The following is a 26,410-nucleotide window of genomic DNA, read 5'->3' as shown; positions in this document are numbered from 1 at the left end:
AGTGTGCATTCTGTTTTCCTCCCTAAGCCTTAAAAAGACCAGCCAGAAGGGAGAGAAAGTGAATTAAGCAATTGATATATCACTAAGCTGCACTTTTCTCAGCTACAGCAGCAACTCTGCCACCTCTCAGGGATTTAAAAGCCAGGCTAGATGCCTGAAAAGTGAAACTCTTAACTGAAGATTACAGCAGTACTCCTTCAACTGAGAAAACAAAATTAGTAATTATTGAACTTTGTAAAGCACTTTTCTATATTTCCAGAATTCTGAGTATTCAAGTTCTTTTCCTATATTGCCTTTAGGCTGATGGGTGGAAAGCACAGAAACTGCTTTGCCATCCAACAAGGCAGTTTTAAGACTTATGCAATATCAGGATGATTCAAGATGCATTTCAGGTTGTAGCCCCAATGAACACCATCACTCACAGCCAATCCTATGCATGTCTGCTCAGAAGTAAGTCCCATAAGAGTCAATGGGGCTTACTCCCAGGAAAGTGTGGATAGTATTGGGCTGCCAGGCACTAATAATCACTAATTAATTGTGGCACTAATGACCTGGCTAATGACTAATGACTAACTCCAGGCACTAATGACCTGGAGACAGGGTTGAGCAGTGAAGTGGTTAAGTTTGCAGACGACACCAAACTTTTCCGAGTGGTGAAGACCAGAGGTGATTGTGAGGAGCTCCAGAAGGATCTCTCCAGACTGGCAGAATGGGCAGCAAAATGGCAAATGCGCTTCAATGTCAGTAAGTGTAAAGTCATGCACATTGGGGCAAAAAATCAAAACTTCACATATAGGCTAATGGGTTCTGAGCTGTCTGTGACAGATCAGGAGAGAGATCTTGGGGTGGTGGTGGACAGGTCGATGAAAGTGTCGACCCAATGTGCGGCGGCAGTGAAGAAGGCCAATTCTATGCTTGGGATCATTAGGAAGGGTATTGAGAACAAAACGGCTAGTATTATAATGCCGTTGTACAAATCTATGGTAAGGCCACACCTGGAGTATTGTGTCCAGTTCTGGTCGCCGCATCTCAAAAAAGACATAGTGGAAATGGAAAAGGTGCAAAAGAGAGTGACTAAGATGATTACGGGGCTGGGGCACCTTCCTTATGAGGAAAGGCTACGGCGTTTGGGCCTCTTCAGCCTAGAAAAGAGATGCCTGAGGGGGGACATGATTGAGACATATAAAATTATGCAGGGGATGGACAGAGTGGATAGGGATATGCTCTTTACACTCTCACATAATACCAGAACCAGGGGACATCCACTAAAATTGAGTGTTGGGCGGGTTAGGACAGACAAAAGAAACTATTTCTTTACTCAGCGTGTGGTCGGTCTGTGGAACTCCTTGCCACAGGATGTGGTGCTGGCGTCTAGCCTAGACGCCTTTAAAAGGGGATTGGACAAGTTTCTGGAGGAAAAATCCATTATGGGGTACAAGCCATGATGTGTATGCGCAACCTCCTGATTTTAGAAATGGTTTATGTCAGAATGCCAGATGCAGGGGAGGGCACCAGGATGAGGTCTCTTGTTATCTGGGGTGCTCCCTGGGGCATTTGGTGGGCCGCTGTGAGATACAGGAAGCTGGACTAGATGGGCCTATGGCCTGATCCAGTGGGGCTGTTCTTATGTTCTTATAATCCAATATGTTCTAGGATAGTTAAAGTTTGTTAATCTGAACAGGAGACAGTTCAAGAGACCCTACATGTAATAGATAGCCAAACGTTAGATAACACTGTGTAAAACTTCAGACACCAACGTTTTTAGTACAGGAAAACAACAACAAAAAGATTAGCTACATGAAGTGCATCTTCTCTACTGATTTCTTCTTCCCATTCTGAAAAGACCATCTTTGAAATTTAATTCATTTACTATCATTCCAACAGAAGTGTTTTCATTAAGTTGCCTGCACAGCACTTAACTTATCTTCATAAATTCTGTTTCAATTATTTTCCAGTTGTATGAGCAAACAAATGTGGATTGATGCATGGATTTCAGATCCCTTCTGTTGCTCTAGATTCCCCATAAGCCTGAGGCTTTTTACTCTCTTAACCTTTAACTATGTTGCTGGTCATGGTCTACAGTAATAATCAAGGTCATCATTACTTACTAAGAGCCCTCACCACATCTATTTGCCATGGGACCTCTCTTGTGCTATTTTCAGTCCCAGAGATTTTCTAATTACCTTACCCTACTTCTGTAATTCTGCTCACCTGCTCATGCAATAAATTTACAGTCTTTTCTCTGCCTTCCTTGATGTATTTGATTAACCAGTAGCGCTAGCCAGGAAAGATATGGAAGTAATGACGACCTCTCACAATCGTCATGTTGAGGAAAATAGAGTCAATGGGATGAAATAAGTGAGCTATGGAACAAGCTCTTTATTAAAAAAAATTCTATGCTACCGTTTTGATTGCATTTAAGGGACGATCAAGGTGGCTTACAGATTAAAATTCACACAACATTTCAGCAGCTTAAATACGATCAATAGAACACAAGGCAGAAAGCCAGCAGTAGATAAAACAAATGGCTAGCAAAAGAAATTCAGAGGAAAGCTAAACAAAACTGTTTAGAAATGTTTTCACTGCCTGCCTAAAAGCAGACAGTGATTGGATGAATCAGTCTGCACGGGCAAGGGAATTTAAAGCTAGGATGCTACCACCAAAAAGACCCTGTCTTTTGTCTCTGCAAAAAAATTTCCAGTGACAGTGGGATACAGAGCAGAACCTTAAAGCTAAAGCCTTAACTGTATCAATAGCCTTGATGTTCTTTCCCAGTGGAAAGTTTCCTGCACAAATTAAGTGCTCTGATAAAATATGGGTCTGAACTTTGCCATCAGCTGAATCACATTTAAAATGACTGAATGGTGAGAATGAAAATTCAAGAGATTGTGCTTCTTATGACTATGTAAAGCCCCCTTTCCACCACATTTCATCTTTCCAAATAACTACTAAGTATGACTGTTCAGGATTGATCAATTAATCAGTCCAGTAGTAACAGGAAACTCTGCTTTTAAAACAAAAGCAAAACAAAATATAAACCACATCACAAAGCACACCCAATGACATCACTGGTGCAGCAGGCAACTTCTGTTATAGAAGCTGTGCTAAACACTTCCTCAGCAAGTGGTAGAACTTTACTTCATTATGTCAATCTCTTACATAAATGACACCATAGCAACCAGGCTCAGCTTTATTAATTATGACATCTTCATCTGTTGTGGCAACACGAATAATTGAAATGTTTTAATTAAAAATGCAGCAGTTTCTCAGGGGCTTCTGACAGCAGCAGTAGTAGTTACTGTAACAGCATGCAAACATTCTTTCTGTGCATTTATAACACTTTGTAATAGTAACTACCTAACTCTACGGGGTTGCCACTTTTTGGCCACAGGACAATTTTCATACTGGATTTTCTGCTTCAACACATTTACAAAGAGATCTTTTTCTAACAAATGAAGGCCATAATAAAGATGAGCCTGTAATCATATTAAACATACTACATGACCTTTACAAAAATGGCAAGAATATACATTTGGGAGCACTGTAGTCTGGTTCACTATACCAATAGCTAGAATATCAAAAAGAATGATAAAAGAGTAAATAACATTTTTATTTTGCAGGACTCTGTGGACTCAGCCCCCTCAGTCCAACTGATGATTTTGAGCCTCATTGTGTCTGTCAGACCGGGTACCTAAAATCTCAAGTTATGAGTCCAGTTGACCAATATTTACTGTGACCGTCACAGGACAGGCAGCCATCCCTAACCACCCTTAAAACATGACATGGAGAGATGATTTTCATTCTATGCTCGCATCTACCTTTGCTGGATGCTATACACAAAAGGTTATGGAAATGCAAAGTAGTTGAAGGTATGATAATCTACAATGGCAGTCTGACACTGAGAGATTGTGCCCTTACCAAAAACTGTGGTTATTAAATTAACACATCAATGAGATGTTACTATGTCTGAACACATCAATTAGGCCAGAATTTTTTTTAAGTATGGCTGAAATATCATCCTTTAGAATCCCTTTTTAGAACAACTGTGTGAAGTTAAAGTGCCTAAAATGTGCTATGAAGGTTAAAAGACTGGAGAACCAGTAACATTCATGTTTACTTGATAATGTTTATATTTATAATGTTATTCTATTACAATATGGTATATTATATTATACCTGTTGTATACATTTGCTACATCCAAATGCTGCTTCACTATACTACCTTCTCTCCTTTGTGTGATAAATAAGCAAGTAACCAAATTTGTATTATATGAACCCCATATTAATAAAAGCAAAAGCATTAACATGCTAAAAATAAGATAATGTAAGAAACCCCTCATTCAACAAAGCACAACATTTAGCAGCATTCCTAATGGAAGCTTTATACAGTTGGATTAATGTTTGAACAGCAACACTGATATCCTTTTTGCTATGAGTAAAGGGATTACCAAAATCTGTAACAATTTGTTTATATGTGGTAAAAAGATGTATGCAGTTATTCAAATCTGACAAATTGCACACTTTCTCTGACACAGATTAATATGCACATGAAACAACTCTCAAGTTTGCTGTGATTAATGTAAATGTGGACACATTCTGAAATGTATATTGCTTGCTTATAATTATACAATTAAGTATTCTAAAGGTTTTTTTTAAAATCATGTATTCAGAAGAAAATTATTTTTCTTCTAACTGAACAACACAGTTTGAAATATACCACAATATACAATTGTGAAATATATCACAGTACACAATTAAATAAAAATTTAACACCTCCCCAGCTTGGATACAGAGTGCAATAACTGCATAAGGCAGCAAAAACTCTCACCAAAAACTGCAACATGTAATTTATACATATTTCAATGCAGCTGGCTCAGTTAACCACAAAAAACCACATTCTTCAAATCGTTGATGGTAACCAAATAAATATCTCTATGACCTAAAGGCAACTTGAGAAAAAATTACCCAAACAGCAACTTTAAATGGATGAACGGATGTTGAGGAGCATGTAAGAGACTGCAGCGAGCAGAGGTTTTTATTTATTTTTCCAGTAACCCTCTATAATCACCCCACCCCCACTCAGTGCCTTGAGGGAAAGTGTGTAACAATCCCACTAAATCAACACTGTTCTAATGATCTCACTCACTTGACCCCCTAGCACACCACTGTCAGATACAAACACGCTTACAATAAACTTCACTCCATCTTTAGCTCCTCACTGACAGGTTTTGATTCATGGGGTGCTGAAACCCATCTGAGGAAAATTACCTCTATCAAAACACTGCTATCTCAGCATCTATCAAGCTCTGCTAGAGCCCTGGGGCATGCTCGAATATGCACATGGGCATTTGTGTATGTGAAGAGGGGGTGAAAGCTGACCTTTTCTATGGAGTGATGGAAGCTTCCTTGAAGCTTGTGATTTTCAGTTTCTCTCTTTTATTACTCATGCAATAAACAGAGAAAAGCAATAGAGAAGAATTCCAACTGATAAATTACCAATGTAAAGCATCTTACTTTATTCAAGCGAGAATCTCAAGTCTGAAGTTTGATATAGAGCCTGGCATACTAAGAATCTCAGTTACTCCATCTTTTTTTTTTTTTAAATGACATTAATCTACTACTGAATCTTTTAAATAACAGCATGAATGCTTTGCAGTGAGGTACAGCAATTGGGAAGCTCAACATCAGAAAACATAATGCTACCGTAGATACTCGCCTATACAGCAAGAAATTTGTGCCCCAAAATCACTGGTGAATTGCCCCCTCACCTTATCTCTGCAGTCTCCCAGGCAGATGGAGGGGGTGAGGGGGCCATCTCCACCTGAGTTGGGGGGGGATCTGCAGGAGGACAGGCAGCGTGTGGGGTTCCTGGAAGCTGTGCCTCATAAGAACAGCCCCACTGGATCAGGCCATAGGCCCATCTAGTCCAGCTTCCTGTATCTCACAGCGGCCCACCAAATGACCCAGGGAGCACCCCAGATAACAAGAGACCTCATCCTGGTGCCCTCCCTTGCAACTGGCATTCTGACATAGCCCATTTCTAAAATCAGGAGGTTGTACATACGCATCATGGCTTGTAACCCGTAATGGATTTTTCCTCCATAAATTTGTCCAATTCCCTTTTAAAGGCATCTAGGCCAGATGCCATCACCACATCCTGTGGCAAGGAGTTCCACAGACTAACCACACACTGAGTAAAGAAATATTTTCTTTTGTCTGTTCTAACTCTCCCAACACTCAATTTTAGTGGATGTCCCATGGTTCTGGTGTTATCTGAGAGTGTAAAGAGCATCTCCCTATCCACTCTGTCCATCCCCTGCATAATTTTGTATGTCTCAATCATGTCCTCCCTCAGGTGCCTCTTTTCTAGGCTGAAGAGGCCCAAACGCCGTAGCCTTTCCTCATAAGGAAGGTGCCCCAGCCCCGTAATCATCTTAGTCGCTCTCTTTTGCACCTTTTCCATTTCCACTATGTCTTTTTTGAAATGCGGCGACCAGAACTGGACACAATACTCCAGGTGTGGCCTTACCATAGATTTGTACAACGGCATTATAATACTAGCCGTTTTGTTCTCAATACCTTTCCTAATGATCCCAAGCATAGAATTGGCCTTCTTCACTGCCGCCGCACATTGGGTCGACACTTTCATTGACCTGTCCACCACCACCCCAAGATCTCTCTCCTGATCTGTCACAGACAGCTCAGAACCCATCAGCCTATATCTAAAGTTTTGATTTTTTGCCCCAATGTGCATGACTTTACACTTACTGACATTGAAGCGCATTTGCCATTTTGCTGCCCATTCTGCCAGTCTGGAGAGATCCTTCTGGAGCTCCTCACAATCACTTCTGGTCTTCACCATTCAGAAAAGCTTGGTGTCGTCTGCAAACTTAGCCACCTCACCTGCTCAACCCTGTCTCCAGGTCATTTATGAAGAGACTGAAAAGCACCGGTCCCAGGACAGATCCTTGGGGCACACCACTTTTCACCTCTCTCCATTGTGAAAATTGCCCATTGACACCCACTCTCTGTTTCCTGGTCTTCAACCAGTTCTCAATCCATGAGAGGACCTGTCCTCTAATTCCCTGAGGAGTTTTTTTAGTAGCCTTTGGTGAGGGACCGTGTCGAACGCCTTCTGAAAGTCCAGATATATAATGTCTACGGGTTCTCCCGCATCCACATGCCTGTTGACCTTTTCAAAGAATTCTATAAGGTTCATGAGGCAAGACTTACCCTTACAGAAGCCATGCTGATTCTCTCTCAGCAAGGCCTGTTCGTATATGTGTTCTGAGATTCTATCTTTGATGAGGCATTCCACCATCTTACCCAGTATAGATGTTAGGCTGACTGGTCTATAGTTTCCTGGGTCCACCCCCCTCTTTTCCTTTTTAAAGAATGGTGTGACATTTGCTATTCTCCAATCTTCTGGCACCGTGGCCGTTTTGAGGGATAAGTTGCATATTTTAGTCAAGATCAGCAACTTCATTCTTCAATTCCTTAATAACTCTTGGGTGGATGCCATCAGGGCCCGATGACTTATTGATCTTTAATTTATCAATGAGGTCTGAAACATCTTCTCTTTTAACCTCCATCTGACTTAATTCCTTGGTCAGGAGGGGCCGTTCGCGCAGCGGTATCTGCCTGAGGTCTTCTGCAGTGAAGACAGATGCGAAGAACTCATTTAATTTCTCTGCCATCTCTAAGTCTCCTTTTATCTCCCCTTTCCCTCCCTCACCATCCAGAGGGCCAACCGCTTCTCTGGCGGATTTCCTGCTTCTAACATATTTGAAGAGGCTTTTATTATTCCCCTTAATGTTGCTGGTCATGCGTTCCTCCTAGTCTCTCTTGGCCTCCCGTATCACCTTCTTACATTTCTTTTGCCACAGTTTATGTTCCTTTTTATTCTCCTCATTAGGGCAAAACTTCCATTTACGGAAGGAAGCTTCCTTGCCCTTTGCAGCCTCTCTAACTTCTGGTGGGTCCTGAAAGATTCTCATTCTAAAAAGCGGGTCCCGGTGCTAAATGTGTGAGAACCACTGAATTAGAGACTATACAGCTCTTAGGTAACAATTACTGGTAGGTTATTTTTCAGGATCTTATGTTCTTATGTTCTTATCTGGTCTCAGATAAAATCAGACAAAATTAGTCAAACTCAGACCCCCTAAGTTTAACACCTGACTTATCCAAGAGTCATAGAAATTCCCATGATTTTTGGCTCAAACCTGCCCTCAACTCATCTGTGAGATTGACTTATAGGCGACTATATCTACAGTAATTAAACCTCTGTTTCTAGTCCTTTTGGATTAGAAGAAATGCTTAGAAAAACATTGAAGAAATCTTCGCTACTGGGATAGGGGTAGAGATGGGATTTTATGGGCTAAGGGATTAAGGTTTGTGCCATATAAATACAATTTTCTATGCTAGTCTTACAACTCTTATGCCTGTCTCCCAACACTGTTGACTCCACATCTTCCCATGTCATCTTCTCTAGTTCTTGACAAAAATCTCCAAAATGTTATATAAAATTCAGATCTTGGAAGCAAAACTATGCAAAGTAAGTTTGTGCATTCAAATATACTTTATTTCTATAATATATTCTGAGAACAGAATTTTTATTTCTCTAAGCAGAACCTACACTTCCAGACATACAAGAAATGTCACCAGGCCACTTTCTGTGAGTGCAGAGTGACAGAGAGGAAGTATTGATGGCAAACAGACCAGTAGCAGGTAAAGGTGGGAGTAGGGAGGCTCCTTAGGGGGAGCTGATTCAGTGGCATCACTAAGGGGGTGCAGACTGCACTGGTGACACCACTGAGGGATGCTTTACAACAGGCGCATTTGCGCACTGGCCAGAAGTGGGACCTCAAAAAAAAGCCCCCAACAGCTTTTCTGAATTTTTTTCTGTACAAAGTAGAAACTTCTGTAGAAAGCGGAAACTTTTTCCCTGAACTTTTTTCAGATTGTTAGGGTCATTCCATTATATGCACCAAGAGGGCACTGTTTTAGAGCCACTGCACCACTGGAATTGTTTGCATGCACCCCCCCCTCCCACTATAATTAAGAATGATTGTTTATGGTAAGGGACTAGACATTGTAATCCATTTTGATTGAAACCCTTTAGCAACAGGTAAATTACCTGTAATAGGTTGTCAAACATACTGGTGCACAAACACACCTAACTGATTTACAGGAGTCAAATTCAGTCATATTTATCACTTTGCATAATTTCATCCCCCCTCTTTTTTTTTTTGTCTCCATGGGGTCAGGTCTACCAGTCTAGGAGGTGGAATGAAGCCCCCCCCCATCCACAGCAGCTGTGGCCAAGGTTTACCCCTCCCCCACCTGCTGCCAGCCATCGTCGAGGAGACTCCAGAGTTCACACATATCTGGCTTCCCAAAGTAGACCTACATGAAGAGGTCCATGGGGATGACACCATGAGTTGCCACACTGGGTGACATCAACCCTAGTGACACCACTGACCCATTTGCTAGATTAAAGGGTTTGGCTGCATGAAGTAGAAGAACAGTCTCCCTTTGAATTCTCAGTGGTGCACGAATTTAAGAAGAAAAAAGTTGAAAAAAGGCCCACAATGGCTAGTTATTGACCCCTCTGGAACTTGGGTGCGGTTTTGGCTACACATCTCTTCATCACTTTAAAATAAAGTCTTGTCCCATCCCGCCCCTGCTTTTCGACCTGGTAAAAGGAAGTTACAATCTACCCAGCAAGGTTCACTTGGGTTCCAGCACAAAAATAATAGCTTAAGACAGTAATATAAAAAAATCTTTCCATACATTCAAAGGAGTAGCAAGGACTCATTTATACTTCAGCACCAAGTCACTTTTACTTGCACTGAAAAGCACGGTTCAAAAGACAAAAGGGATAGCTAAGAATTTTCCTGTAGGGAGGCCAGGTACTGATAATCTCCTAGTGACCCACTTGAGTCCTTGGAAAATACTTTTGGATTGGGATATTTGAGGAGAAGGTAGCTTGGAAGCAGTTGCAGCATGGTGCAAAATTAAGGTGTATTTTGGAGCAACCATCAGACTGAGCAGATAATTCCTTGACCTCTCAGACACCCAGGGTGATGTGGCTCACTAGGGAACTTGTCCTGCAATGCCTCTATTTTAGTAGGGATGTGCACTAGTCAGTAAGCTTGAGTTGCGAGTAGCAAGTTAGCGACCCTCAAAGGTAGCGTTCTCTGAAGTGCTACCTGTTCCACGTGCAGGGCCAGCTAGGCAGGCGGAGATCAGGGGTCTCAATGCGTGGATGAGACGGTGGTGTAGGGAGGAGGGGTTTAGATTCGTTAGGCACTGGGGAACGTTTTGGGACAAGCGGGGCCTGTACAAGAGGGACGGGCTCCATTTGAGCCAGAATGGAACCAGACTGCTGGCGCATAACATTAAAAAGGTGGCAGAGCAGCTTTTAAACTGATCCCTGGGGGAAGGCCGACAGGAGCCGAGGGGCATCCGGTTCGGGACTCCTCATCCCTATGGGATGAGGATGGGGAGGTTAGAGAACAACAAGACAAAGGCAGGGTAGGAGAAGAAATTGGGAAAGGTAGGGTGATGGGATGTGATAGACGGTTTGGCACAATGAGAGGATGCGGGGACAAAGGAGCGAATAAGCAGCCCATCCTGGGGCATTCCGTGTATAAATGCTTTTATGCAAATGCCCGAAGTCTACGAGCAAAGGTGGGAGAACTGGAATGTCTGGTGACAAGGGAAAATATTGACATAGTGGGCATAACGGAAACCTGGTGGAATGCGGAGAATCAGTGGGATACCGCAATCCCGGGCTATAAACTCTACAGGAGGGACAGGCAGGGGCGTGTTGGAGGTGGGGTGGCCCTTTATGTTAAGGAAGGGATAGAATCCAGCAAAGTAGAGATTGAAGGTGGGTCCGACTCCACCACAGAATCTCTGTGGGTTAAATTACCAGGCTTGTGCAGCGATGTAATACTGGGGGCGTGCTATCGTCCTCCAGACCAGAAATCGGATGGGGACCCTGAAATGAGGAAAAAGATCAGGGAGGTGACAAGGAGGGACAGGGTTGTAATCATGGGGGACTTCAATTATCCTCATATTGACTGGGTCAATTTGTGTTCTGGTCACGATAAGGAAACCGGATTTCTTGACGTGCTAAATGACTGTGGCTTAGATCAGCTTGTCATGGAGCCCACCAGAGGACAGGTGACTCTGGATTTAATTTTGTGCGGTACGCAGGACCTGGTTAGAGATGTAAACGTTACTGAGCCATTGGGGAACAGTAATCATGCTGCGATCCGTTTTGACGTGCACGTTGGGGGAAGAATACCAGGCAAATCTCTCACAAAAACCCTTGACTTCCGACGGGCGGACTTCCCTCAAATGAGGAGGCTGGTTAGAAGGAGGTTGAAAGGGAGGGTAAAAAGAGTCCAGTCTCTCCAGAGTGCATGGAGGCTGCTTAAAACAACAGTAATACAGGCCCAGCAGAGGTGTATACCGCAAAGAAAGAAGGGTTCCACTAAATCCAGGAGGGTGCCCGCATGGCTAACCAGCCAAGTTAGAGAGGCTGTGAAGGGCAAGCAAGCTTCCTTCCGTAAATGGAAGTCTTGCCCTAATGAGGAGAATAAAAAGGAACATAAACTGTGGCAAAAGAAATGTAAGAAGGTGATAGGGGAGGCCAAGCGAGACTATGAGGAACGCATGGCCAGCAACATTAAGGGGAATAATAAAAGCTTCTTCAAATATGTTAGAAGCAGGAAACCCGCTAGAGAAGCGGTTGGCCCTCTGGATGGTGAGGGAGGGAAAGGGGAGATAAAAGGAGACTTAGAGATGGCAGAGAAATTAAATGAGTTCTTTGCATCTGTCTTCATGGCAGAAGACCTCGGGCAGATACCGCTGCCCAAACGGCTCCTCCTAACCGAGGAGTTAAGTCAGATAGAGGTTAAAAGAGAAGATGTTTCAGACCTCATTGATAAATTAAAGATCAATAAGTCACCGGGCCCTGATGGCATCCACCCAAGGGTTATTAAGGAATTGATGAATGAAGTTGCAGATCTCTTGACTAAGGTATGCAACTTGTCCCTCAAAACGGCCACGGTACCAGAAGATTGGAGGATAGCAAATGTCACGCCTATTTTTAAAAAGGGAAAGAGGGGGGACCCGGGAAACTATAGGCCGGTCAGCCTAACATCCATACCGGGTAAGATGGTGGAATGCCTCATCAAAGATAGGATCTCAAAACACATAGACGAACAGGCCTTGCTGAGGGAGAGTCAGCATGGCTTCTGTAAGGGTACGTCTTGCCTCACAAACCTTACAGAATTCTTTGAAAAGGTCAACAGGCATGTGGATGCGGGAGAACCCGTAGACATTATATATCTGGACTTTCAGAAGGCGTTTGACACGGTCCCTCACCAAAGGCTACTGAAAAAACTCCACAGTCAGGGAATTAGAGGACAGGTCCTCTCGTGGATTGAGAACTGGTTGGAGGCCAGGAAACAGAGAGTGGGTGTCAATGGGCAATTTTCACAATGGAGAGAGGTGAAAAGCGGTGTGCCCCAAGGATCTGTCCTGGGACCGGTGCTTTTCAACTTCTTCATAAATGACCTGGAGACAGGGTTGAGCAGTGAAGTGGCTAAGTTTGCAGACGACACCAAACTTTTCCGAGTGGTAAAGACCAGAAGTGATTGTGAGGAGCTCCAGAAGGATCTCTCCAGACTGGCAGAATGGGCAGCAAAATGGCAGATGCGCTTCAATGTCAGTAAGTGTAAAGTCATGCACATTGGGGCAAAAAATCAAAACTTTAGATATAGGCTGATGGGTTCTGAGCTGTCTGTGACAGATCAGGAGAGAGATCTTGGGGTGGTGGTGGACAGGTCAATGAAAGTGTCGACCCAATGTGCGGTGGCAGTGAAGAAGGCCAATTCTATGCTTGGGATCATTAGGAAGGGTATTGAGAACAAAACGGTTAGTATTATAATGCCGTTGTACAAATCGATGGTAAGGCCACACCTGGAGTATTGTGTCCAGCTCTGGTCGCCGCATCTCAAAAAAGACATAGTGGAAATGGAAAAGGTGCAAAAGAGAGTGACTAAGATGATTACGGGGCTGGGGCACCTTCCTTATGAGGAAAGGCTACGGCGTTTGGGCCTCTTCAGCCTAGAAAAGAGACGCCTGAGGGGGGACATGATTGAGACATACAAAATTATGCAGGGGATGGACAGAGTGGATAGGGAGATGCTCTTTACACTCTCACATAATACCAGAACCAGGGGACATCCACTAAAATTGAGTGTTGGGCGGGTTAGGACAGACAAAAGAAAATATTTCTTTACTCAGCGCGTGGTCGGTCTGTGGAACTCCTTGCCACAGGATGTGGTGCTGGCGTCTAGCCTAGACGCCTTTAAAAGGGGATTGGACGAGTTTCTGGAGGAAAAATCCATTATGGGGTACAAGCCATGATGTGTATGCGCAACCTCCTGATTTTAGGAATGGGTTAAGTCAGAATGCCAGATGTAGGGGAGGGCACCAGGATGAGGTCTCTTGTTATCTGGTGTGCTCCCTGGGGCATTTGGTGGGCCGCTGTGAGATACAGGTAGCTGGACTAGATGGGCCTATGGCCTGATCCAGTGGGGCTGTTCTTATGTTCTTATGACCCCATGACTTGACTCATGAGTTGTAACGAATGACTGTTATGAGTCTACTCAGCCTTAAACAAACCCTTAAGCCTCCCCTCAAACCCTACAGCCCCTGCCACATGGAACCGAAAACATACCCTCCCACCATGTCTGCTGCTGCTGTAGGTATAAAGGCTGGCTTCCAGATTGCCCACATGGTCTTCAGAGCAATGTGGAAGCAGCATGAAAAAGTAAGCAAGCACACAAACTAGGAACTCGAGTCATTTCGAGTTCCGTTTCTGTTTTCAAGTCACTGGTCCCAAGTTGCAGTCAGTGATGTTCATGATTCAAGTAGTCAAAAACAGTGTTTTTTCTCAAGTCGAGTCACCCTGAACGCCCACCCCTTTGTTTTAGTATTCTTTCGCAGCATGGAAGGTATCTGACCTGGATGAAAGCACCACCAATACTTTCATTTCTAGGTAAAGCAGTTTCAGACCCTGCTCCTTCAGTAAGAGCAGATGTAGAAGCAACACTAAATAAACTATGGGAGCCAAATTAGCATCTTTGTCTCCTACTACTTGTTACAAAGAGAATTTCATTTGCCAGGATCCAGTGAAAGGCTTTATGATAGCTGACCTGTTCCATTGCAATTCTGTGTGAATCTAAGTATTAAAATCTTTCACTGGATGTCTGGCTGCTTTCACATTTAATGGAAAGGCAGTGGATACTATTTTGAGAATACTTGGATGAAAACACTAGAATGGTGGGCGGAAGAATGCATTGACAGGTTAAAATTTAGACCCCCTATTTCTCCAGATTCAATGGTAATTCCATTTTCTCTTGAGACATTTTCTTCCTTTTTTGGATGCAACCTCTTTGATGGCCTTTCGTACTAAAAAGCACTCAGTAGGCTCAGATAGTTGTGGGAGAGAACAGGATGTTGTGACCATGACCTTCTCAGGAGAAGGGGTTTTCATTAGACTTTGATCATCCAAAAGATGAATTCTGGGCAATTGGTGATCATAACTGCAGGGGATATGTTCATCCTATGCCCAATGAGGACACTATCCAAGTAACTGGAAATTGACAGGTTTTCAGAGTTATCATTTAGGCACCCCTGCTTTTATTTTGCATCATACTTACATTTGAAAAACCTTTTCCAGGTTGGTTTAGGACTTTTCTTTCACAAGGGACAGCATCCATGACAGCTTGTTTGGGATTCAATAAACAGTGTACCTAGCAGGTCATTAGGTAGAAATTTAGGGAGTCATATTTTGTCTGTTGGTCTTATAGACTCACGAAATAAATATGGCAAGCAACAAAGCAAGTGATGAGCAAGACAACTGATTTTTTTTAGCTTACTCCGGATGAAGTGTTCTTTTATTTGGGTGTGGTTCTGTTCGTTGGTCAGTGATTAATGGTTATAACTTTTATAGGTATGTGCTGTATTGAGACCCATAGCACTGTTGTCAGAATATGTAAGATGGCTGACAGCTTCAACATTGAATCACACCAGTTCAATTACCAGATCTGACTCATTTTGTAGCATGCTATACTTCCAAAACCAATTGCTTTCTATTCTCTTCCACTGAATGAAGGCTCAGTCACTGGTTCGTTCCATTAACTCACCTTGGCAAAAATGACCTGTACAGTAGAACATGAAAATCCTTGAATGATCAAACTAAAAAAATTCCTTCAGCTAGCTTGGTGCAAGATTCCCAAACTATCATTTTAATGAAAATGTTAGAAAAAAGTGCTGCCTGTAAGAGGCTAGGTTCTGGAAGAGCACAAACAAGCTGAGATTTAATTAGGACAAAGCTCTCCTCATTCAGAAATAAAATATCCTGCTCCCAGAATGGAGTTGCACTCCCTCTGAACTCCCTCCCTCAAGGCCTGCAGCTTGAGCATTATCCAGAATTCACAGCTGCTCCTGGATACCCAGATGGTGACTGTGGCTGGGGGCCTGTGCCCAGCTTTGACTGGTGTGGCTTACTGCAACTGCACCATGTGACAAAGACTGATGCCATGGTGACTATTGTAAAATGCTCTACATGGAGCTGCCCTTGAAGAGTGCAGAATGCAACTGATGCAGAGCACAGCAACTTGTGCAGTCACTGAAGGTTTGCAGTTTGACTCTGTTGGATTACTGCTCCAGCAGTTGCACTGGCTGCTGGTTTCCTTCTGGGCCCAATACAAGGTGCTAGTCTAAAACTAGTCTTAAAGCCCTATATGTAGAGATGTTTGAAAACAGTGTTTATTTTATTCAGAAGTAAGCCACTGTGTTCAGTAAGACTTAGACTGAAATCCTATCTTACTCACTGGAAACAAACACTTCTTCTATCTATATGGCTTGGGACCAGAATATTTGATAGACTGCCTTTTCCCATATAGTTTGGTCTGCCCTATTCGGTCATCAGAAAGGACTCTTTTAGATGTGCTCCTGCTTGCAGAGTTGGGAAGGGCAATGGCAAGAAAAAGAGCATTTACGGTAGTGGCACCCATATTATAGAATTCCATCTCCATACATTTATGAACTGCTCTCTTTAGAAGACTTCCACTGGAGCTTTTAAAATGTTTCTATTTAGACTAGTTGTCTGAGTTTATTTTGGTCATTTTATGTTGGGTTTTGGGTTTTATGTTTGTTTTACTCTGTCTTCCATTTTACACAATTTATTTCATTCTTTTATTACGGGATGACTGCTACTGGTTGTTCTATTTATTTTTTTAAATGTTTGCACTTTGTGTATTTTATGTTGTTTTAAATTTATGATACTGTTTTTATATTTCTGTATGCCACTTTGGGTGCCTGTCTGGCAAAAAAAAGTGGGGTATAAATTGAATGAATGAATGAATGAATGAATGGCTGTGGTAAGGAGGTCAGAATCCAACCTTTACTGACAGAACCAGAAGATAAACAGAAGCCTGGGATAGGCCTTGTTTTAGGGAGGATTTTCTATTTAAGAAACACAAGAAAAGTCTTGCTGGATGAGGGTAGGATTGGAGGATTTTCTATTTAAGAACATTACACAAGAAAAGTCCTGCTGGATGAGGCCAAAGGCCCAGTCATTCCAATATCCAGTTTACTACACTAACCTTCTGGGAATTTCACAGGCAGAAAAGGCAAAGTGCTCTCCCATCATTACTCCTCTGCAACATTACTCCCCTGCAGCATACTGGAAGTATACAGTCATGAGTAATTTGCTTAATTTCCCTTTAAAGTAAACTAAGCTAGCAACAATGAATTCCACAGACTAATTATGTGTTGTGTGAAGATGTACCTCCATTTGTCTGTTCTAAATCTCCTGTCAATCGGTTTAATTGGATGAACTGTGGTTCTAGAGTTGTGAAAAAGGGAGAAAAACATTTCTCTCTCCAAGCCAGGCAGAATTTTATAGTTTCAATCATGTTCCCATTAATCACCTTCCCCCCCCCCCAACTAAAAAGGTTTACCTTTCACAGTCTTTCTTCCTAAGGAAGATACTCCAGCCTCCTGATCATTTTTGGTTGCCCTCTTTTGATCCTTTTGTAGCTGTACTATATCCTTTATGTGGTGACCAGAAATGTACATCATATTCCTAATATAGCTGCACCACAGATTTAGATAAGGATATTTAAATATTAGCAGTCTTAGAGCCCATTTCTATTCAACTTTGCAGTGCCAATGCAATCACAACAAAGTCCTGAGGTAAAGGAACAAATTTTCCCTTACCTTGAGATAGCCTCCAAGCCTGCCCAATGCAGTGCATGCTCCATTGGCACAGCAGTATCAGTGAAGGAAATTTGGATAGGATTGGGTCATTCTTGATCCCTTTCCTAATAAACTCTAGCAGCAGTGCCTTCTTTTGCCTTCTTGACCACTGGTGGACACTGAGTTGATGGTTTCATTGAGCTATCCACTACAATCCCAAGAGCCCTTTCCTGATTCATCACTGATAGCTAGGACCCCCATCAATTTATATGCGAGTTGAGGTTTTTTTCCCTGCCAAATGTGCACTCCTCACACTGATATATATATAGCTTCTGCAGCCTGGTTTGTGTCAAAAGGCATCCAAGGAAGTTAAATTTAAACATCCAATACAAAATCAAGACTAAACAAAAATCCTCCAATTTATCTATACTTATAACTACATTAAACTAGCAATAACAGGAATAGTAGCAAGAATCGGTTATCAAATCACGCACTGAAAGCACTCACACTGCGGTCATGAGAGTTAGATAACAAATCTAACAAAAGAATTAGGGCGCAATCTTAACCAACTTTTCAGCACTGACATAGCTGTGCCAATGGGGCATGTACTGCATCCTGCATGTACTGCAGTCAAGGAGGCCTCCTCAAGATAAGGGCATGTTTGTTACCTTATCTTGGGACTGCACTGCGGCTTGGTCAGTGATGGAAAGTTGGTTAGGATTGCGCCCTTAATCTGTTGCATATCTTTTAAACTGTTCCCCCTTTTATAATCTAAATTTGTCTGCTATACCTCCTAATTTCTGGGTTTAGTCACACTTAGAAAAATTAGAAAATTTGTTACAGAGACCGATAGGTCTTTCTGACCAAGACTGCAAATTCCTTGGGTTGGATAATCATTTCCCACTTTGGGCTCATGTTTCAGAACTAAGATTTTGGTTGCACTGGAATTAACATTTCTATACAAATATCTGAAAGACGGGTTGCTCAGTTGAACCCAGTAAGAGAGCTGGGAATCTGAACAATGTGAGCACTATTGCTACTGAGCTGCAGTAGTGACATAACAAAATAATTTGGAGAGCCTTAAGTATGTTACTTACTGTAGAGGTCCCGAAAGGGGCACAGTCAGCTTTGAATTTCAGAGGTATATCTCAAAATTAATTTATGTATTCATTCATGAGATGTCTGCATGTTCATCTTGTTTCATGCAAGAAGCACTCCACCATAGACTTGTTTATTGCTGCCTTGGCAAACTAATTTTAATGTTGGAAGTATCAGAATTGGAAAATAGGGGGGGGCAGGAGGAATCACAGCTAGTTTTCCTTTTAAAAGCAATTTGGCTCTATGGAATGAAAGTGCTATATCTGCTGCCATCTCAAGATTGCTATGATCAAGACCTACTCTGCAATCCATTAATGCAGAAATCCTAAACTACCACAAGAAAATCAGAATGTAACAGAATCTTCTCCTCTTTCAAGAATTCCACATAAGGCAGCAGATGTTGATTCCTGTAGATCAGGGGTGCTCCAACCCCGACCCAGGGGCCAATCCGGCCCATGAGGAGCCCCCAGTCTCCAATGACCCTCTGGTCCTTCAGAGACTTTGCTGGAGTCCATGTTGGCCTGATGTGACTATTATCAGTGTGAGAGGTGACTATTCAACCTCTTCTGTGAGCTGCGGGCCGAAGGCTCCTTCTGCTGCTTGCTGTTTCGCGTCTATGAAACAGTGGCGGCAGCAAAGGAAAGGCTCGCCTAGCTGCGCACAAGGTCTTTTATATAGGACTTGAGCTACTGTGAGACCTTCATTTATTCACATAAGTTCCATCTCCAATATATTCATTTATGTAAATTTATTCAAATTTAAAATGTAAATTAATTGCTTTTTCCCCAGCCCCCAACACAGTGTCAGAGAGATGATTTGGCCCTCCTGCCAAAAGGTTTGGACACCACTGCTGTAGATGGAATACAATAAGCCATGTTATAATCCCCATTCCAAGCAGCATTCCTTTAGAACCCAAGGAGGTGAGATCAGCATTGGACCTAGGCCCCAAACCCGCATAGAGCATATGTCAAAAGAGCATAGAGGACGGCATCCTTTAAGCCCAAGCCCCCACCAAATTTGAAGAATTGGATCTTCTTATGCCTGCACACCAGTACTGGCAACAAGCAAGGTGGGGCATAACCAAGAGCAGACAAAGTGCAAGGCTCCAGGCTATAAGGTTGTCATTTTAAGGTCTCCACCTGGCCGGGTCCAGAAGGAGCAATCTGCAAGGACCTATTTAAGGCCTCAGTCTACCTCTGACACTTGTCAAAGCTATCCAGGGCACTGTGACTCTGACCAGCCTTCTCATTGGCAGCTGCACAGACTTCGTCTTGTAGGCCATCTGCTTGGGATCTGGACACTGTCCAGGAGACAACACAGGCTAAAAGACAAAACTATGGATACATCATATAAACATAGCCACTAGTTTATGTGACGACTGAAGAAAATCCTTTTCAGCTTCCCGTGTCTCAGTTTCCCACAGTGTTAAGAAGAAATGACATACTGTGATAGAAGGAAAATTGTTTGCCTGGAAGTTTCAATCAGATGTCACACTGAGAAGAATAAGCAGACTACAGCATGCATGAGTACACTCTTCATTCACTTGCCTCTCCCTACCTTAGCCTTGCAAATAAATCCAGAAGCTATAAGCCTACAAATGCTTTTACTAGCCTATCTGCTGACATACACTTTTGTTAATCACTTATGACATATATGCAAATTTGGAAACAGGTGCTCTCTTCAGGTTATTGCCACAGCAAACTATATGTGAATATTTACAATACTAATTAGGTCTCAAAAAAGATGCCTGAGCAACAGAATCCAAGGTACACTAGAAGTACCTAAAAACTTCACTGATCAAATTATTTTGGAGCCAAATCACTGACAGTTACCAGTACAGTATTATTCAAAGTTCAGAGTGAAGTCACACAACAACTGTGGAGTAACTGATCTCTCTCACTCCTTCCCTGATGTTTATCAACATGCTAAACAAGTCGATACCTCTTTCTACCTCCTTGATAAACATCCACTGAGGAATCTATCTTCCATGTACTTCCATAACACGGAGGAAGTTCAGGAATGCTGCGGATGGGGAATATGCCATCTATGGACATATGGCCATGCGAGTTTGTTTCATGAAACTTCTTAAGCTGAATATTCTTAAGTAGGGGAGCTTCTGTATTTTTAGCCACAGGACGGATACTTTAAGTATTGTACTCTTTCCAATATACAGAGCAGCAGTTTTCAACTGCTGTGCCGCAGCACACTAGTGTGCCGTGAGGCTGCCTCAGGTGTGCCGCAGGGCTAAGGAGGGCGGCGGCAGCTTGCACGGGAGAAGCAACTGCTCAGAGCCTCATGCGGCAGCAGGAGAAAAAGGGGCTTGAATGCTGCTGCTGGTACCTGCCCCGTGCGCTGATTGGGCAGCCAGCCAGGCAGCTAGAGAAGCCTGGAAGAGCTCCTGGTGGTTGAGAGCGAGAAGGGAGTGAGAGTAAGCCTGAGGGTGGAAGCAGGTAGAAGCCAGAAGCAGCTGGCTGGCAAGGATCCTGGAGAGACCCTTTTCCTTGCCTGTAATGCCCCAAACTGACCCTCCCTGTGTTGCCTCCCCTGGCAAGGCTTTAGCAGGAAGGGTGCTGGGCCACAATCCTATCCACACTTACTAAGGAGTAAGCCCCATTGACTATAATGGGGCTTATTTCTGAGTAGACGTACAGAGGCTTGGTTGGTCGCACTCTTTCTTGAATAAATGAGCAGGCAAGTGATGCTTTTCTTCCCCCCAGCCCACCTCATCCCCTCCTGCACACACATCCCCCCATCATAACTGCAATTAACCCACCCCTCCCTCTTCCCCACCTTCCAAAGTTCAAAACCAGTTCCTTCCCATTCAATCTCTCTCCCTCCCCACCCCAGTGAATCCTGCACTTGTTTCAGCCACATCTCCTCACTGTCCCTCCAGTATGCTCAGTCTCATCTCTTTGCCAACACCTCCTGGCATATCAGAGCATATCAACTGATAACAGTCTGAACAGACCTGCTTCAAAACCTTTCCAGAAACCACATACACCTCCCTCTCCAAGCTTCTTGGGAATTTCTTTCATTGTCATGTAATGATTTAAGGCTGCAATCCTAACCACACTTTCCTGAGAGTAAGCCCCATTGAACAAAATAGGACTTACTTCTGAGTAGACCTGGTTAGGATTGTGCCCTTAGTTCTATTAATTAAATTAATTGTAACATAATAATATAATTAAAAACTAGTAGTGTGCCTTGACAATTTTAGTGCCTTGTCAGTGTGCCGTGAACTGAAAAAGGTTGAAAATGGCTGATACAGAGGATAATATCTGTGATCTCTTGTGTCGGATGGATAAACAACATTTGTTTCAATTGAAGTGGTGGAAGTTCTCTGAGATGGCTAGTACAGCTGAACAGATACATTATGGCATCAAATACAAGCAGGAAATAGCTTTGAGCAGTGTTTCTTGAACTGTGGGTTGGGACCATCATAACACCAGAACCAGGGCACATCCACTAAAATTGAGTGTTGGGAGGGTTAGGACAGACAAAAGAAAATATTTCTTTACTCAGCGTGTGGTCAGTCTGTGGAACTCCTTGCCACAGGATGTGGTGACGGCATCTGGCCTGGATGCCTTTAAAAGGGGACTGGACAAGTTCCTGGAGGAAAAATCCATTATGGGTTACAAGCCATGATGTGTATGTGTAAACTCCTGATTTTAGAAATGGGCTATGTCAGAATGCCAATGCAAGAGAGGGCACCAGGATGTGTGCTCCCTGGGGCATTTGGTGGGCCGCTGTGAGATACAGGAAGCTGGACTAGATGGGCCTATGGCCTGATCCAGTGGGGCTGTTTGATAGCCAATGGAATTTACTCATGGGTAAGTGTGGGTGGGATTACAGCCTAGGACTGTTGGAAATTGTCCTGCTTTATGATGTCACTTCTGGTGGGGCCTGACAGATTCTCATTCTAAAAAGTGGGTCCTGTTGCTAAATGTGTGAGAACCACTGGTTCTGAGGTTTTGTTGGCCCCGTCTTTCATCATGGGCCTCAAAAATATTTCAATATGGAAATATTGTCTTGCAAAAGTTGACTGCTTCACAACTTTTGGATTCACAGATGAAATAGACAGCTCAAAAACTGAAGGAATACCAAAAAAATTGTGTCCTCAAACAAGCCCAGAGAAAGAAATGAAGATTTTCCAGAAGTACCCACACCATATTAGAATTTGGCAATAATAATGCAGTCTATCAGTGCTCTACACCTAGCTTGATATACCTAGCTGTCTCCAAAAGTGGGTGCTAATAATTCAGATCTACACACATAACTATAACCACTGAGGGATTATATTTTTTTAAATATCAGTTGGTAGTCAACTCAACACCATTCAAGGTGCCTTCAAAAGAGCAAGTGGGTACGTGTGCAGCAGCATACACACATGCACTCACAAGAAGGAGAGAGCATCTTTTTTTTTGTTTTAAACCTGCAGCCTCTTAATTTCTTCAGGTGTCTTCAACAACTGCAACGTGACATTTTCATGAATTGCATTTTACAAGCCAAGGGAAGGGCATTTATATAAAAATGGACCCTTCTGGCCACCACTCCTGTATCTCCACTGCAGCATGACGGATGGCAGGATGAAAAGCAGAGCCTCCAGGCTTTCAGGCGATGGTAGATTAATGATGACATGGCCTTGACCTCCAAAAGGTAAAGGTTATGAAACACTCATAGTAGCTGGCTTCTAATTTCATACCCAGAGGGTGAATGACAGCAACTGATAGTTTTGTTCTTCAAAACACTCTAATCCTGGGATGCACAGCTGTCACCCACCACCTTTTTGAAATTCATCCCAATATATTTATACCTCCTTGCTCTTTTCCCTAATGGACTCTCTTCTATGCCTATGTGAATCTTCAATGTGAACAGTACTCGGTGGCAAATATGCAGTAGGAGCCTGAGGTGACTGGAAATTGAATATTTCAGTATAAACTTCCCCTGTGAAGCAAGTTACTCTCTTTTACAGCCCTAGAATTGTCTTTTGCAAAGCATTCAACATGCTTAGTTACACGCTGCACATGCACTGTGATCAACAGGACAGGCACAATCAAGGAGCTGCTGGTTTTATAGACTCCAACACTGCCTACCTTCCTACTCTGCTCCTCACAAAAGGCCCAAAGAATAAGTGATTGATCTCCTCTTTTCAGGACTAGTCAGTCAAATCAACACAGCCCTTTAATCTCAAAGCCCAGGAGAAAGCCAAACACTGTGCATTCTTCCCATCCCCCAATAAGTCATGTTTCACCAAGAACTCGATGTAGTTGTACAAGGATGCGTTGACACTGAAACAAGCTCTTTTCAAAACCTCAAAAGTGTTATTTGGAAATGAAGCTACGGTTGTGAACTAGTGTTAAGTAAGGTCATGCTTCTGTTTCTATGGAATAGACAGCTGGCAGGGTTCACATCACAACTTGATCCTTTATTTAAAAAAAAAAAAAAAAGGCAGACCATTGTAGCATTCATCTGCCATACCATGACACTAGTAGTACAAGGTGCAAAATGTCAAGGCTTCAACTATATCTCCCCAGCGGGGTTACTACACCCAGTATAATTTTGCAGATTATACAGGGTGATAAAAGCAAGTGCATGAACAAAGGTACAGGTAGCAAAACAAAATAATGTATCTAATCTACTGATTATCAATGCATTTTTCTACAGCTACATCACCTCCTGGACTTTTGTTAACATAGGCTTCCAAGTTGCACAGATCTATTCATCAGGCAGAACAGGGATCATTCCAGTAGTGGTATCACTGTACAAAAAGATGCCAAGAAAAAATTAACTTCCTTGTTTCTTCGATCTGTGACTCTAAGTACAATTAAAAGCCAGGAGGAAAAAAAGACAAAAAATTTTAACAGAGGAAAAATGTTGGGGGTGTTGAATTTGTTAAAAGGGCAAAGTTCTGAGAGTCAGCAGTTCTGAAAACTCTGTGCCAAAACACTAGAGCTTTCACAGATAAAAGTTTATGCTTGCTCCAAATGGGATCAGCGGGGAGTGAGGAACAAAAAAAGTCACAGCCATGTGCTAAGAGCACACCTGCAACTCCCAGAGTTTAATTTTGAAGTTGAAAAGCATTCTTTGACCTAGATGTCAGAGGATGAAACATACATATAAGGAATGCCACATGGCTGGGTGAAAGACATCTCAGGTGCAGGGAAAAAAAGAAAAGCACTGCTGCAGCCTTTCAAAATGACCTGTTGTCGCTTTTTTAAGATTTCAAAATATTCCTGATAGGAATGTATACATATAAATGCAACAAACACTAGTCATTCTTCTGAAGAGACATTTTATAGTTACCACTTCCCATTTTGAGGAAAAGGCTCAGATCATAGACTTCATAGCAGTTCAAGCATATGGTTGGGCGACTACTACTACTATTCGATGCACATGCATACAAACGGAGCTAGCAAGTGAGACATGCATGTGGAAACAAGCTTCCGTGCACATAGCCAGCAAGCATGCAGCATCACAGCTGGATGCACATTTGTATTTGCTTCACTGTTCTCTGCCAGGCCTCACTAAATTGGCTGGATGAAGCTTTAGATGAGCATGTGCACCCCCTTGCAGGCCTATTAACTACTGCCTCTGACCAGATTTGGATGGGAGCCAGAGTTTTAGCACAGTGTAGTCAATCAGAAGTTTCAATAGCCAGAGCTGAAAAAATCCAGGAGCTCTGAAGATGGCACAGCTCTACTAGGCTCACACTACACAGAGCTGGGTGGACTGACCTTCCATTATTCCAGATGTCAGACTGTAGTGTCCTACCATCAAAATTCTTTCACTGATAATGGCCAGCTAGAGCAAACAGATCAGAATCAACCAGTTCAATTCTCACCAAGGTTGGTAATTCTCACCAAGGTTGCAGTCTGTTTCCTTTTGTATTTTATTCATATACTGTTTGCTTGTTTAATTCATGTGAATAAGGTGATAGATGCAGAAGAGCAGGGCCAGAAAAAAAGCAGCAACTTTATTTTAAAAATATGGATTGCAGTGTGTCGTGCGAAAATCTATGCCAGTGTATCTCAAACTTTAAGGAAGCTTTACGCCCTCAGTAAGTTTTTGCAGGGGAGGAGCTAGGGTAGCGACATGATTCCCAGGATCGCTAAGGGAGGGGGAGCTTTCACTTACTTTATGTAGGTAAGGCTGCAGCAGGCTGCAGGAGGTGTGGGGAGCCCTGCACAGCCCTCCCTGAGGCTTGGAACGTTCACTAAAAGCAGGCACAAAGCTCCTCCCACAAAAGGTAAGTGCTTTGCGCCTGCTGTTACTGATGATTCCAAGCCTTGGTGAGTGCTGCAGAGAGCTGTGCAGGGCTCCCCGCACCTCCTGCAGCCTGCTGCAGCCCCACCTACATAAAGTAAGTGAAAGCACCCCACTTTGCCCCCCCCGGACGCAATCCTGGGATCGCTTCCCTGCCTCTCCCTTTCCCTTAAAGAACGGGTGAACCTTTACACAAAGTTTGAGAACTACTGATCTAAGCAATTAAGTATAGAAACTTTGGTGGGTTACATGGTTTGGACTGCTGTATAAATGCCACCACTGATTCTGAGAACCTATTATTTATAAAGAAAGAACATTTACTACTCTCATGATAGTAGACAGAACCTGAAAATGTATAGATAGTATCTCCTAAAGCAGAGGTTTTCAGACTGGGGCATCACGACGCCCCAGCCTGAGGGCCCTGGCCTCTTTCCCCTTAAGGGGCGGCCAGGAGGTAGGGAGGAGGCAGTGGCATGATCCCTAGGATCACGCCACTCAGGGGGCTGCAGGGGCTTGGCTGTACTTACCACAGCCTCCTGCAGCCTCCTGGGGGTGTGGGGAGCCCTGCACAACTGTCTGCAGGGCTCACTGAAGCTTTACAAGTGAAAGTGGGGTGACCGTGCCTGCCGCCGCTAAACTGGAAGCGGAGTGCGATCACTCCACTTTCACTTCTGCTGACCTGGAGAGCCCTGCAGAGGCTCACGCAGGGCTCCCCACACCCCAGGACGGCTGCTGCAGGGACTGCTGAGTGCACCCCAGTC

At 43.2% G+C, this 26,410-nt stretch overlaps 1 protein-coding gene across 3 annotated transcripts in view; it reads right to left on the bottom strand.

Annotated features, from left to right (window-relative positions):
* Positions 1 to 26,410, bottom strand: part of SARNP (SAP domain containing ribonucleoprotein) — an 83,043-nt gene that overhangs the window by 6,121 nt on the left and 50,512 nt on the right. The gene's annotated exons all lie outside the window — the stretch shown is intronic.

The sequence above is a fragment of the Tiliqua scincoides genome, chromosome 2, assembly GCF_035046505.1.
Source record: "Tiliqua scincoides isolate rTilSci1 chromosome 2, rTilSci1.hap2, whole genome shotgun sequence".
Classification (NCBI taxonomy): Eukaryota; Metazoa; Chordata; class Lepidosauria; order Squamata; family Scincidae; genus Tiliqua; species Tiliqua scincoides.
Note: the sequence above shows the minus strand (reverse complement) of the source record. Positions and strands in the feature narration are given on the sequence as shown.